This window comes from Taudactylus pleione, unplaced genomic scaffold (genome assembly GCF_031769625.1).
Source record: "Taudactylus pleione unplaced genomic scaffold, aTauple2 ptg000218l, whole genome shotgun sequence".
In the NCBI taxonomy this organism is placed as follows: Eukaryota; Metazoa; Chordata; class Amphibia; order Anura; family Myobatrachidae; genus Taudactylus; species Taudactylus pleione.
The window spans coordinates 1,298,075-1,314,570 of NW_028284620.1; the positions used below are offsets into that span (position 1 = coordinate 1,298,075).

Genomic DNA, 16,496 nt, shown 5'->3' on the forward strand with positions numbered 1-16,496 from the left:
GGGGGCCCGCCCATTCCTAACGCCCTCTCTCCCGTTCCTACCATTCACTTACCAGCCAGCCACTAGTACCCCCATACAGTTGCAGTGACAGGGGTCCCACTGCCTTTTACTGCCGCGGACAATGGCCACCGCTGTAATAAAGTTTATTGGTTTTTTTGTGAGCCTGGCTGGCACACGCGTCATGTCGCTGAAAGGGAAAGGAGGAGCCACAGCCCGTGGCGTGTGAGGAGCGTGCATAACAATCAGAAGAGAAGGTAAGTGTCATGTCCTGCGGGGGCTGATTGGCTGACAGAAACATAAGGGGGGCTGGCTGCAGAGCCATAAAGGGGGCTGGCAGAGACATAAGGGGGGCTGGCTGGCAGAGACATAAGGGGGGGCTGGCTGGCAGAGACATAAGGGGACATGCTGACATAGACATAAGGGGGGGTTGGCTGGCAGATATATAAGTGGCTGGCAGAGACATTGGAGGGCAGGCTGGCAGAGACAGAAGGGGGACTGGCTGGTACTGGAGAGACACTGCAGGTCTGAAGTTGCAGAAACCCCCGGGGGGAGGGGCCCTGCCTGTTCTGTTAGTCCTGGGCCCCACTATTTCTGAAGGCAGTCCTGGGTGCAGCCATGACAGTCTGAGTCAGGTGACTGTCCATCTTCCAAAATGAAATCAGAATGCAGTCACATGATGCCTGCAGCCAATCCCTGACATGCCAGGGGTATATAAGGACTCTCCCTGCACACAGTATTTGACAGTGCAATGTTGTCCACAGCTTAGCTGTGTGCTTCCAAGTGAGCTCCTGCAGATTTTTATTATTTTCCACAGACTCTAAGTGCAGCTTACCATCTTGCTGCACTGCTGGTTCCATCCCGGTTATCCTGCAGTACGATACCATTGGTTCCAGTACAATACCTGATACCATCAGTTCCAGTTCGATATCTGAGACCATCAGTTCCAGTCCCATACCTGGTACCATTGGTTCCAGTCCAATACCTGATACCACTGGTTCCAGTCCGGTACCTTAAAAACAATTGGTTCCAGTCCGATAACCTGCACCATTGGTTGCATTTTGATAACCTGTACCATCAGTTGCAGTCTGATAACCTGCACAATCAGTTCCAATCCTATAACTAGCACCATCGTCCCCAGTCCGATAACCACCATCGGTTCCAGTCTGATATCTGATTCCATCCATTCCGGAGTTCAAGTCAATGTGGTTCCATTCCAGCTATTCAGCATCTGGGCCCATTCCGGGGATCCAGTATTCCTGTCCAGAGTTTTTCCCAGAGATTTATGCACATGAACAGATCACATCTCAAGTCAGCCAGCTTCAGTCACTCTGACCCCAGTCCAGTTCATAGCCCAAGTCCAGATCCACAAACAAAATCTAGCACAAGCGTAACACACTGATAGAGAAGAGGAGGAGTAGGATAAGTGATTCCATACGCATATGATGATGAACGCTGTGTATATATCAGGCAGGTCCATAACTTGGTGTCCCTGTGCTGCACCCGCCTGAGTGGCACACAAACCATCATAACCGACTCAGTTAAGTGCCCCAAGGGCTGAATGGATGGGACTGCCTTCTCTAGTGCACTAGCATACAGCTCAGAGTGTCCTAAAGAACAGATCCCCAGGCACTGTGGGAGAAGACATAATTTCTCTCCCCACACAGTATGGGAGCCAGGAGCCAGAGCAGGGTGCGGGTTGCAGCAGAGGGTGAGTACGGCTTATAATGACCCCAGGGCATCCCGCTCTGTGCAATGGCACCAGCTGCTGCACTTTCCTTACAGCCTTGATATCAGGGTACCTGATTGCCCCTTATACAATAACGACTGGCTGCTACATACAATGCACAGCTCAGGCCTCATTCTGAGTAGGACACAAGTGGAAATGCAGGTGGATCTTGCAGATTTTAGCATAATGTATATGCACCAGAAGAAGAAATTGGCAACTGCTCACTGGCAGAGGTGTATTAATGCTGAGGGGCCCCATGTGCTGCAGGCCCCCTCCTTTGAGCAACATTCCCCTACCCGAAGCCCCACATCTTACCTTGTGTGTCAGAAAGCGGGTCCCTCCTCCTTCAGTGATATTCGAAAAGATGGCGCAAGAGCACAAGAGAGCAAAGACTCTTTGCTTTCACTTGGCGTCCTTGCTTTCACTGGGCGGTGCCATCTTCACAAAGATACCACTAGGAAGATGGTGTTGTGGAGGAGGCGGGGCCTGCTTGCCAGCACAAGGTGAGTATACCTCACCGCACATCCTGCATCCATTATAAATACAGTTACTGTATGCACACAGGATCAGGCATACACACTCTGACAATTATCGCTAGTGTGTATGGATTGATCCGTCCGTCGCTGGTCTACACTTTCCATGAAGTGGGCATTTTTGTACATTAAATGGGTGGCAACCATGGAGCTGTTCCATCTTGTGGGAGTGTTGTGGCCATATAAGCCGGCTTCCTTTCTCAGTTGTAGCGTGCGGACGCAGATGGGATGCCTGTTTCGGACGGATCCTTTGCACCCAGCATGGGATGGCTGCGGATGTTACAAAATAATGGGCGAATAGGCTTCCACATGCAGATGCACACATTTTCAGTATATTCCCACATTACCATAAGGAAGTAAGTAGCCTGCCGTGGCCAAAAGGAAAAGGGGCTGCGGATGCATCCGGCTCAGAGCCAGGTCCCTCCTGTGATGGCCCCTGGAGACTAGCTAGATCAGGAGAATTCCCCCAGTACTTATGTGCTGTAGCATCTCTTGTCCATGAGTGCAGAGCAGTGACTAGTGCATGAGTAATACTCCGGCTGTACTACTTCCCTTGGGGAAATTATTTAGCCAGGGAGTTAGTTACCCTAACATGGACAACCTTTTTAAAATAACTGTGTACAAAAGAACCTTAAACTATATTATTGTTTATCCTCATTAAGAGTACAAATAAAAAGAAAACAATGAAAGCGCAATCTATTTAGCAGTATAAAACATCCAATCAGTTACACACACTGGGGCTGACAGAGATTCCTGCTGGTGAAAGGGTAACGTGATATGCGAATACACGGCCAAAGTCCCTATCGTTGGTCCCCATTCCTGGGTACAGCTAGCTTTTGTTGAAAAGTTAGGCTTTTAGTTACTTGGTAAATTGACAGGCAGCCTTCCTCATAGAGGTCTATGGAGATAGCAGTAAAGGGCAAAAAAATAGGTTACCACCAAAGAAATCAGTGATTTCTCCAGCGAACCCTCTTGTTAAATTGTGAGTAGAGACTTAGGGGGGACTTCAATTAGCCGCAGGGTTTATTAAATTAAATAGCATGTTCCCTGAGCGGTAAACCAGGGGTTAAGGTGCGCTAACCCAGGGGTGCCGAGAGAAGGGGGTACTAATTACCCGAGCTTGCTGGAGGGGCCCAGCGCCGCCACCCCCTCCCTCTTACATCACAGCAGCCCAGCACATGTTACTGTGTGCTGGGCTGCACTGGGAGACAGCCCGCGGCTGCTAAGTAGCAGCCGCAGCAGTCTCCTATGCCTGTGGGGGGAGTGATCACACTGATCGCCCCCACCAGTGTCTATTCGCCGGGCTGAGTGGGCTCACAGCGCCCCCCTCCCCAGCGCCTCATCTTTACTTTTTTTCCCCTAAAGGGGCGTGACCACACCTCCCGTGATTAGGCCACACACCCTTTTTAGCCGGCACGGCTCTTGACGCGCCTGCGCTAACCCACTGATTCTGCGTAAACACGTAGGGTGCCTTTTCTCACTGAAGTCCACCTCTGTAGTTTAACGCGCAGGGTAAACCCTAATTGACTCTCCCGGCGCAAGTAATTAGTTGCAGGTTAACCCTGTGGCTAATTGGATTCTCCCCTTAGACTTTTTCCGGCACTCTTGCAACATTACTAAATGAACACTTAAATCACCACATTATGTTGTTACAATAAGGTATTTTAGTACAGCACTGATTTACAAATATTATATATATATATATATATATATATATATACACACACACACACACACACACCTATTGACTGCATACTGTGCTGATGCCTTTGTGGGCTGTCTTGACAATGACCCGCAGGGGTCAAAATGTCGACTGGTGATACTTACCCTGCTGAATTAATAAAGCCGTTAATTTTACTTATACTGGTGAGTGCCCTTTTTTGTCCCAAGGGACCATAACTTATATATATATATATAATATATACACATACACACACACACATACATACATACACACACACACACACACAAATGATGCTTTACCACAGCAATCACAAATAAAAATGTACGTAATGTAAATCACTGTGTATAATGGGCCTGATTCAGACCCACTCGCGAGCGGCTGTCCGCTCGCAAGTGGGTCGATGTTATGGACTGAGCATGCGCACGACGGAGGGAGCTCCGTCGTGCGCATGCGCCAGACGCGACGAGCGAAGGAAAGTCCTTCGCTCATTGTGTCCGATCAAAGGGGGCGTGCAGTCAATGTTGATTGACAGCACGCCCCCTTTGGTGGGCGTGCCGGGGGCGTGCCTCCCTGACGGGGGCGTTCCCACGGGAACGCCTCCCGTCAGAAGCTGGCCCACTGACATCACTAGTGATGTCAGTGGGAGTGATTTTGGCTCTGATAGAGCCAAAATCACTCCGGAGCTTGCGGTTGAAAACCTCAACCGCAGGCTCCGGCTCGCAAATTCGATGGTCGCGATGGTCTCTACCATCGCGACCATCACAATGCACGCTCGTATAGCCTGTGGGTGGTGACCCACAGCTATACGAGCGTCCAGGAGGACGCTCCATGAAAATGGAGCCCGGCCCTCATTCAGAGCGTGCGCTCTGCTCAGAGCGTACGGCTCTGAATGAGGGCCAATGTGCGGATCACGTGTTTAAGGTTTTATAAATGTAACATGCTAAAAATACATTGGGTGAATGTTCTGGTGGGAAATGTACTATAAGCTTGCAGGCAGGGCCTTCTTACCTCTTTTTCTGTCTGTTATTACACAGTCTTGTTTTATTACTGTTCAATTACGGTTTTGTTCCCAATTATAAAGCGTAATAAAATAAGCTGGCACTATAGAAGTCACTTAATAACTGAATGTTAATAATAAATGATATACTTACAGATTTCACAAACACTATGAATGGAGATTTGGTGCTATCCACGACAATTGTTGTCCCAGCTCTGTAGGAAGAAAATGTGAGATGTTGTCATGTTATGGCAGCAGGTAGGGATGTTCCCAGAGTGAGTCAACCTGAGCAGCTGTTTAATGCAGCAAGTTTTGGAGGACAGCTAAATTAATAGAAGCAAATTAAAAAAACTGTCTTCAAACAAATATATTAATTAAGAATAAACAGGTGTATGAAGCATACATTGACAGCCAGTGCAGGGGGTCAGTTCATACCAGGAGCCCAGAGGTGAGATAGTTGTTGGCACCCCCTCTGCTCGCATTCACTACCAACACCCCAGTAGCACCCAGTTATAAACGCTCCTCCCCCTACATTCACTTCCAACACCTCAGCAGCACCCAGATACCCCCCCCCTGCATTCACTATTACCACCCCGGCAGCACCCAGACACACAAACTCTCTCCCCTGATTTCACTGCCAACATCCCAGCAGCACCTTCTGCTTTTACTGCCAATAACCCAGCAGAACCCACATACTTTTCCTCCCTGCATTCACTGCCTTGCCCACACCCCAGCACCAATACACAAACACACATTCCGCCCCCAATTAACTACCAACACCCCAGCACACAAACACTACTTCCACTCTTGCTATTTGCTGCTCCCACAGCAATGCAAAAGAAGCAGGTATATGAGGGGGAAGAACCAACAAAGGATGGAGGGCCCATGAACTCCCATGCTCTGTCCTGCCCCTTTTATGTACATTATGGAGGTTTCCTTTCTTGAGATCTGTCCCTAGAGACCGGACTCCAGTGTGAGGCCCCTGGGAGAGAGAGGGCCGCAGCACATGCCCCCTGGGCTCCCTGCGTATTCCTGCTCTGGGGTGCATAAAGCAGAACCCGGAGCAATGGGGGAGGTCAGTGTGCCCCCTTCAGGGCTGGTGCCCGGAGATGACCGCCTTCCATTGTCTCCTATATTTACGCCCCTGAGCCACTTTGTCATTCATGTAATGCGGCTAATGCACTTTTCAAGGAAACACATGGCATCACTTTGCCAATGTTTCACTTCGCAAATACAATTATTTTACATGCAGAGCCATTTTTGTACCGCCAGAGGTCGTATGTTTCCCATTGATACACATTGCCCATTGATATGCTATGAAACTCACATTGTGAAAGTCATGCAGTCATTATAATGCAATTTATCATAAATAATGCATTTATACACCAAACAACATGATCCTCCTAAATGAATGACCAGTGTGGGATCCCCATGTTGATGTTGGAATGTGACCAGTGCAATAAGTGGAAAAACAGGCTCAGTACAGAGGTGAGAACATTTTCAGCTGCGAAAGGATTCAGACATTTATTTATTTATTAACAGTTTCTTATATAGCGCAACAAATTCCGTCGCGCTTTACAATTTGAATTAACATTATACTGGGTTGTAAAAGACATACATTCATAAAAGACATTTATAAGGGTAAGAGGGCCCTGCTCGCAAGCTTACAATCTATAGACATGTGTTGAAATTGTCCTTCTTTAATTGAAGTCTAATTTTTAAACTAAAGGTGCGTATCCACTACACGAGAGTGAAACAACTGTAAAATTATCACATAATCGTGCAATCGTTCTCCATCCTGTGCAGTGAACAATGTGTCCACACTGAACGATAAGTCATTCAGTACAGGCACCCTCCCTCATCCCCGAACATGCACAACCTGTCATTATCAGCAAGTTGGCCTGCATGTTCAGGCGATGATAGCTGTCAAAAACGACCAGCGGGGGTGCGCTTCACTGGTCGTTTTAGACATTTTAATGCACGATTTGTGAACGATTAATGAGCGATTGAACGATAATGTCGTAATCGTTCAATCGCTAATTTTAATCGCCTAGTGGATATGCATTTTAATAAATGCATAGCCTAAGATACCCAAAACATGTCCCATATAGTATAAACTATAGTACTAATTGAAAATGATGATTCATGCACTTCAATTCACTAATTGCTGCTCAGGATAAATTCACTAGCAGATAAAAAAGGAATCCCAGTGCCTAAGTAATTTCTGGCTATTTTAATACTGATAATATAAATGACAGACAACATAACAATAATATATACTGTATGACATACAACAGAACAAAAATATAATATATACTGTATTACAGACAACATAAAAATATTTACTGTATGACAGACAACAGAACAAAAATATATACTGTGTGTTGCAATTATAAATATTAAGCAAGGAAAATGACTAAGAGAATCAATCATTATTCAGTGTTTTAATGATGTCGGTGCTTGTCCCTGTGACGTATTAGATACTGCAAGTTGAAAAACATATTATTGTATTTTAGCAAAATGCAAAAAATAAAAAAAACATAACATTTCATTGCCCAATCCAACAATGAAGAGATTATATATAAATAGTTTCCAAGAAACAGACATAAACATTACAGGAAATAAATCTGCTACAGTATGCTAGAATTATCATGTTTTCCCCAGTAGAAATGTGTCATCTTGTTTTTGTGCTTTTAAATTTTCATTAACCAGTCAAATTTTATTTACCAAAATGGTTTAATATATGGTAACCCTGTAAGCAATTACCTGCAATGAACAGAACACTTGATTTGATCTTGTTTAGGCCTCTTATGTATTAATTGTATTCAATGCATCAACAAACGTCCAATGTGTCCCCTTTCAACTGATCTAAAAATGCTCAAATTACCTTCCTTCCCACTAAGATTACTATTGCACTTACTGGGATAAATTGTTGAGTACTGTAGGGTCCTTTTTTTATCCAAATAATATAGCCAAGGTCACAATGATAGTAAGTGGGATGTTTCTGAGCAAAGCATTTTACATCTGGTAACAGGCATTGGAGGTTTGGGTTTAATCAGAGCAATATCAGGCTGGTAAAAATGAATTCTTGTCAGCAACACAATTGAAATTATAACAATATATATAGTATAATATTAGTAAAACAGTACATGTGTGCATCAAATATATAAACCAGAATTGGTGTTTTATTATGTATTATGTATCTATTTGTATCTGTAGCACATGGTTGCCAAGGTTTGAAGAAGACATATGCAGGCAGTTATGCATAAATTTAAAATGTTGAGGAAATGAGAAATTCTAATTCTATTTGTTGAGGAAATGTGAAGAAACATGCACTATTGTAAGTCTGCAAGAACATTAGAGGCCAAATCTGCTTTAAATTGGCAGCAGCTCAAGAACAGAGTGCTAAAATATAGTATAAGTGCTCAGATAAAAGAAAACCTAAAATAATGCAATGAAATATATAGAACGTGACAAAATATAATGTAACTTGTGAAGTCGTAGTAATCGATCTTATATACTGTACCTACAGTGCTGTATGAATAAGTCTGCAGAGTGTTTAGGGGGATTACCAGTTATATGAATTGCCAGTTTTATCCCAAATGTGATCATATCAGTCTCCTGCTTATTTATAAGTGCAGCAAGCAAAGCAGTGGCCAGGTTTCCTGTATATTAATCTACAGTGCAGCAACTGTTCAGTACATACAGCTCAGAAAGTACCAGGTATAAAACTGTCAGCAAAGAGGCTCAAAATATTTATTTATACAGTAACTGGGAATATTTTATCTCCACTGTAATTTTTTTCTGGGCCTTAAAGTTGCAAAACATTTAAATAAAAATTACAACATTTTTAAGGCTTATATGGAAGTATGGCCATTGTGGCAAGTAGGATGTGGCATGACACAAAGGTGGAGACACTTTTTTTAAATCTTTAAGGTACGCTCTCTGATCAGCTCAAAATGTACAGTCTAAATCAAAAACAAAATTGCCCATAAAAATAGCCTAAGTCTGTCTAGGCGTAAATGCGGGTGTATGGGTCAGCATGATAATACACTACTAAGCATGTTATCATGCTGTTTATTAACAAAAATGAGTGCCAAACTAAACCCTCTACCCATCCAAGTGGGGGTGGGTAGCTGGCACTAACAATTTGATGTATTGGAAGGAGCCTCAGCTCTGGAAAAATTACCAGTGTCCACCAGAGAATGGTGTTATCTCCCATTAATAAATAAACATATGAATCTTTAAAATTAACAAGCAATCACCCATGTGATCCTTTGGCACATTTCATATTTTAATATCTTATATGGCAATGTGGTAGATTATATTTCACAGTGATTCCTCAAGACCTATATAGAATGTCACAATGTACATCAGTTAGATCGAAACCAAATGTCTTAGTTTTGTTTTAGTAACAGTACATAAATCATTCTTTCTAGTACATATTCTAAGTTAAAGCAGATGGGTAATGAATAGCTGAATTAATAGCCGCCAAATACCCTGAAATATAAATACATAATATGACTTTGAGCCATTAATTTAATATTGGTATTAGATTGTAGCAAAATGTGTTTTTGTAACTACTCTAACAGGACATCAATTCATCCTTGTAATCCTAATCAATAGAAAGATGAAGATGACTGGCATGTCTACAGGAGCTAATAGCTAATGGACAGGGCAGACATCACTTTTATATTGTTTCATTGACATTGATCAGCAAGTTATTGCTATTAAATATGTCGCTAAAGTGAAATTGATTTCTATAGCAGATATTTTAGCAATCCATCTGAGGCTTTAGTGGTAGTTGTACTGTACTTAACTTTTAAAGCAAACATTATTTCCTTAATAATTAGACTCAAAACCTGTTTAATTCTACCTTAATTTAATTATAGGTGACCATAGTAAAAAAAAAAAAAAAAACTTCATTATTTACGCATGACAGGTTTTAATAACGTTATTAAATTGTCTGTTAAATATATTCTGTATACAGAATCCAGTCTTGCATTAAAATGTATTATATTTACAATGCACCCAACGATAACCGATAATAAATAGGTACAATATTCTAGCTTTGTGCTATGATCATGCTCAGGGGCCATATAATGCAATTACATGGTCACTGAGCATGTACCGGTATAGCTAACCAGTAGCAAAATATCACTGTCATTTGTAGTTAAATGTTGGGAGGTACTGCAGCTCTCAAAATAAATAAAAAATTAGGGCATATTTACCAAAGGGAAAGTTCCTGAAAACAGCAGGAGATACCTGCAAAAATGAATTATACCCGATATCTTCTACGGTCCCTCTCCATTTTCAGTCGCAAATGTGGGCCCTATAGGTTTCTATTGGAGCTGCTAAATTGTAAAATTTACTAAGCACTCGAATGCACAGCATTCCGAAGATTGGCCCGGTAGCGAACGCCATTGTAGCCAATGGGCTACACATCATAAGACTTCCGGGATCCATTTCCAGTAATGTCCACTAGCACATACACGGTCAGCAGTCTGTGCATGCGCAGTAGGACGGGCAGGATCGAAACCCTGAGTAAAAAGATCATATTAGCAATCACTTCTTCGCAGGGAAGGACTCCTATCAGATGTGATTAATGATAAATCCAGGTGACACTTGGCTTCTTATTGCCATGATAGGTGGCAACAAGAAATTCGAATTATCGGGACCAAGTTACGATAAATGGTGAGTGTGCCCCTTAATGGGCTGTAGGAAAAGAAATTACTATTCAGCAGCAGGTCTTGAGAACCTCTGAAATTTCTACATTTTGGGTATGTTATGCTGGGGTGCCTACTAAAATAATTTCCAGGCAGGGCCGGCTCCAGGGTTCGGAGCATCCTCTGCCAGCTCTTCAAAGTGCGCCCTCACATTGCGCGGGGGTGTGACCTAATTACCATAGGCCACACCCCCTGTGTAATGTTATTTGGAGGCGTGACCGCATGGCACGCCTCCATATAACGTCAGGCTGGGGGTCCTCAACCTCCCAATTTCACCACCCACGGGCCACTTCGGCCGACTGGTGGAACAGCGGGACAGTACTGTCCCGCTGAAATTGGGATGTTGGAGAGGGGTGCGCCCTCTATGGGTGGCGCCCCTGTTCGACCGCACTGGTCGAACACCCCTAGAGACGGCCCTGTTTCCAGGTATTAGATAACCACGTGTTCCCAAATTTCAACTGAATGTGTCATGGTGTAAGTATTTTCATGTGCTGAGAAGTATTCTGATGGAGTGCTATGTTGGTGGAGTTGTGGACTAAGCAGGCTTGTGCATACTTGGGGATCTGGGGGGGGGTTTCAGGAAGATCTCATGCACCAGGTATAGAGCTGGTGCAAATGCTCACTGATAGTGAGTGGATGTAAAAAGTGCCATTATAACACTGTATAGACAGTGTTAAGATAGTTTGAATGACACAGTATAATACACTATTGAATTATGGATAGTGTTTGGCTAAAATGGAGGTACAGTAAATTATTCTTAAAGTCAAAGAGGATATTTTTTTTTTAGTTTACTTTATTTTAGTCAATTGGATACAAATTAATCAATGGAATTTTTACCTTCTGGACCAACAATAAACACATTGGAAGCTTGCAGTGGATAATTGGGTACATTTAATGTACTTTATATATTTCTTTTTATCAACCTAATAAGAAAACTGTATTTCTAATACAGTTGTCTCAGATTTATTTTGAATGTTCTTTGAGCTTCGTGGTGAAACTCTTGTTTGTAAATGGAACTGTGGGCCCACAGACAGGGGTATTGATTTATTTATTTTAATTTTTATCCATTAAATAATTATGTGGCCTCTGAATACATTTGCTTGCACCAGGGTTTCATTGGCTATAAGTTTGCAAAGTCATGTATCCTTATATAATAATTTATTTATTTTTTTTATTTGTAACTATTTGTAATTAATCAAGGAATAGCTATTTCCCCTATGTGTGCTCGCTGCGCTGTCTGAGGGCCACTCCCCTTTAGAATTTAAATGCTTATGAGCAGGGCTCTCTTCCCTCATGTGCTTTTCCTTTTCTTTTATACCATCATCTTCTCCATACTGCTAAAAACAGCTCCAAACCATTGGGTTTTGCCGCCCTGCTGTTTATTTGGGTACTATGACTGCTGCTGCTGTTATGTTCTGTGCTGTCAATCACTTTTTTCTTGGTTTGTTCAATTCTTTTTATGTACTTTGCAAGGCATTCGGGCCCCCTGTGGTGCCATATAAATAAAGGATGATGATGATGATAATAATAATAATAATAATATTTATCATATTAGATCAGTAATAAAAATTCAAGAAAATTGATTATTAATCCAATAAATAAAAAAAAAAAAAGAATAGATACTTTTAACAGTTACTGCACATGTGAGCATAACATTAGCATGGAGCATGACACTGAGATGCCTCCTGTTGAAACATTGTACGTGGTGTTTCCAGATTCTCACATTTATTTGCTAAGTGATGAGATAGTGATTAATCTTGAAAACTTGCTTTTTACAATAAGTGATTTTGATATTCGATGTATTAGATAAATAAATAGTGTCAAGTACAACATGTACGACCTGCACGCAACTACTGTACTGAAATGGGGGTTAGTAACAGCATCTATCAAAAGCAAATTAAGAGAAATTGCTTATGGAGATGTTGGATATAGCTCTGTTTATGTATAATTTTAAATTTAATTAAATATAACAGTTTATGTTTGGTGTCTGGAGAACTTCTGTCATTCTATCTGTTTTTAATATCCCCACCTTCATTTAATAATTGGACTTGGACTTGGGAAAATCTAAGTATACAGACTTTATTACCAGTATGTTTTAACCATAGAGGAAATTAAGCCATTGTATATTTATTTTCATATTAATTATTATAATCATTAATTTATACAATTTTACCCCTATTCTGCAATTTCCTTATTAGTACTATACTAAAATATTTTTCAAACATTGCATCTTTTGTCCCAGTCGGATCTATGACATAGATTGGATTACCCTTTGTATTAGAAAAAACTATATTTACTTTATAATAATAGAAGATATTGAATTTGGATACAAAAAAAATACCTTTGGTTGAAAAGAAAATATGGCTTGGATTCCCTTTTTATTACAAATGAAGGATATTTCCCAATATATTACAAGAAACTCTGGTTTGGATTTCACATTGGATTACTAATTGGGGATATTTCTTGTTGGATTATACGTTGCAAGAATGACACTGGATTAATGGGTACAAGAATTCCCATTGGATTATGTTGTTGCAGATGATGAATTTTGTCAGTAAGGTGGTTGGCGATATCAAGGGTTGAGAGGGAGGATGGTAAGGGGGGTAAATTAAGAAATTTACAGTAGCAAAAAAGTGGCATGGATTGGGAGGAGATAGCAGATTTGAAACACTACTTCTTGGTGTGAGATACTATGGTGCTGTAGAAAGAGAATTTGAATTTGAAATAGAGGACATCCATGTGAGACTGAGATTTTCTACTGTACAAATCAGCAGTGTGGGAGCATTTTTAAAGGTTGCAAGTGAATTTGGAATGCCAGGGTCGGAGGGGCAGTGCATCGGAGTCTGATAGTAACAGCTGGGAGTCAAGAGCAGAGATAAGAGTGGAGTTGTAGAGTGAGAGAACTTTGTTAGGACAGGAAAGAGTGAAGGTGAGAAAGATGCGTCCAGTGAAGAGTACAGGGTGCGGTCAAGAGCATCAAGATGCGCTTTATAAAAGTAAGTTGGCAGTGGAATAAGGAGGCCAAAGTAGAGAAGATGCAGGTCAAGGAGAGGGAAGATGGTAAAATCAGACATGTTACAACTGTGGGAAAAGACTACATCCAGTAAGTGACCACTGGAATGAGATAGGGAGAAGGTCCATTGGGGTAGGTTAAAGGAGGAAGAGAGAGTAGCTCTCCATAATTATCCCAAAACATACTTTCTGATCCCTCCAAACACAATGTCGTAAATGTATATGAAGTTGTAAGAAACACAGAGTTCTTAGGTGAATCCCATAAAAAGAAAAACCCCTGCATCCAACAGCAGCTGCAGCCTCCATACAGTAGGTTTCTATGGGGGATGTGATGCTGTGGGGTTTAACAAGTTTGGCCCCACAGTTAACTGCATCTGAAGATGGCATTGTGTTGCTGTAGGCTATGGGCATAGTCCATAAAAGTGACCAGAAAAGGGTTTCTCCGGAACCCTCCCCAGCAGTGGCAGAGGTCAGTAAACCGTGCATACGCAGGAGTCCAGGCACAAGAGTGAAGAGCCCAGTGATGCAGTCTTTTCACTCTGAACACATCGCATCATTGTGTGTGCTAGTTAACACAGGTAGGCGGTTTCATTGCATCCTGTAATGCGATTTTGGATGCTAATATCGCACCCATACCGCAGTGCAATTGTGATTATTGATAAATGGGCCCTTTAAAGAGACCTAGACATTACACTAGATGAAGAAAATTGTGAATACCTAAGAGGCTCTATTTACTACAATCCGCATATTGAATGCAGATTGTAGTGTGATATTATCGACTGAATTCGCATTGCAATATCACAGGGATTTACTACAAATCCCTTGCAGGGACAGAGCTTGCGATAAAGCTCTGTCGCTGCGAATCCCATCCGCACACTAGTCACGGTATTTTCGCAAAAAATACCTTGATAAAGTGCCCGCACATGCGCCCCCCACGATCGCGGACACCCCTCGACCCCCCTCCCCCTACTCCCTTAATAGCACTTATCTGCATGATCCGGGCCTCCGGTGATGTCCTCCATCCGTCCGGTCAGGTGATATCCCATACTGCACTGGGACCCGATCACCTGATAACCGGGCTGCAGTGCACTATGGGAGACCAGCTGACCGGAGAGGAGACATCACCGGAGGTCTGATCACCGGTCCCTGGAGTCAGGTAAGTAAAAAAAAATGTTGACAAATTTTTTTTCTTTTTTTTACAGTAATTCGCTTGCGGTCTGTTTAGACCACACAGCTGATTACTGGGACCGATTCCCGGCTCTGCTCTCCCCGTTAGAGCAGGGCAGGAGTCCGGTAACAGGGGGAGACCCTGGATAACGCCACCTCCAGGTGGCATTATTATCACAAGGCTTTCCCAGATATTTCTTTACAATTTATGTTTAGTAACTCTGGTCAGATCACATTTCCAATTATGGGAAATGCGATTGGCTTACTAAAAATAAGTGATACTTAGGGGTTGGAGTAGAATTTTACGAATTCTACTCCAATTGCCCTATAGTAACTGTAGGTGATACTAAAATAATGTGAAAAGGGTGTAAAAACATGCTTTTTCATTTCATTTTAGTAAAAATAATGTTAATAAATAGAGCCCTAAGGGGCTAGTTCAGACTTGAACATACACCTGTTTCTGTGTATGTGTGTGATTCAGATTCAAGTGTTCACAATGACAGGTGATATAGAGTTGTATGCATTTTAGTCACATCTAGACTTGTGACTGAATTGGTGTAACTTGGTGGTAACTTGGCTGTAACATTGTATGCTCGCATAGGCAAAATTCAGAGGGGGAGTGCCACAAGAATTTGCCCCAAGTATACAGCCATGGCCAAAAGTTTTGAGAATGACCTTTTTGTCAGATGTTACTATGGTATACTGAAGTAAAATTACAAGCATTTCATAAGTGTCGAAGGCTTTTATTGACAATTACATTAAGTTTATGCAAAGAGTCAATATTTGCAGTGTTGACCATTCTCAAAACTTTTGGCCACGGCTGTAGGATGGTGCAAGTGCATTCTGATGATGACGACTAACAAGCCAAGCATACAGTACAAAGATGTGCCCTATATTGCATATATGCGAATGTACGTATTTAGTTCTGTGCACTCAATGCAGGAGCTATTATGGTAGACTTTCGTACAACTGTGCATCAAGCACACAATAGTCAAATATAAAATCAGTGTAGTTCTCATGGAAAAATGCTTCAATAATATATAATAGAAGGTATCTAGTAGCATCTAAGCTACATAAAAAAGGGTAAATCATCTAGTGAATGAACAATTAAGGGAATTCTCACATTTAGGGGGATGGTGTATGTAGAAGATACAACATAAAAACTATTTTGAGACATGTGCCATCATTATTACTATGTATACTTTTAAAATAGATATTTGTTTTAAAGATTTAAATAATAGTTAGAATTTTACAGCCAAAAAACAGGAGAGGTGTAGAAATTACCAGCGAATAAACACACAATGCTAGCAAATGAACAGACAAGTTCAGTAGATGAATAATATGACTTACATCTATAAAACAATTGATCTAATCTAAGATTGTATGCACTAAAATTTAAGCATTTAGTGTAATCAAGACTGCTCTGAGATGTGTGATTGGTTAAATACATAATTTCTGACAAACCATAAGTCTTAGGGACTTTCAAATCAAGCCGAGCCAGTGTACAGACTTCAGGTATATTTCAATGAACTTTAGGAACTGTTAGCTGTAGTGGAAATATAAGTTTTTAGTCAAAAATTGATAACATATGATAAAGTCTTTGAGTCCTATTTATGGCCAGTCGCACCATTTGGCTAGACAGTTGTTTGAA

The 16,496-nt window shown here is 41.7% G+C and overlaps 1 pseudogene across 1 annotated transcript in view; it reads right to left on the minus strand.

The window, feature by feature from the left end:
• Positions 1-16,496, minus strand: part of LOC148517348 (uncharacterized) — a 165,208-nt pseudogene that overhangs the window by 93,038 nt on the left and 55,674 nt on the right. The window contains exon 10 of the transcript XR_015879298.1: positions 5,095-5,155. The product of XR_015879298.1 is annotated as an uncharacterized LOC148517348 (transcript). The remainder of the gene's footprint in view (positions 1-5,094; positions 5,156-16,496) is intronic.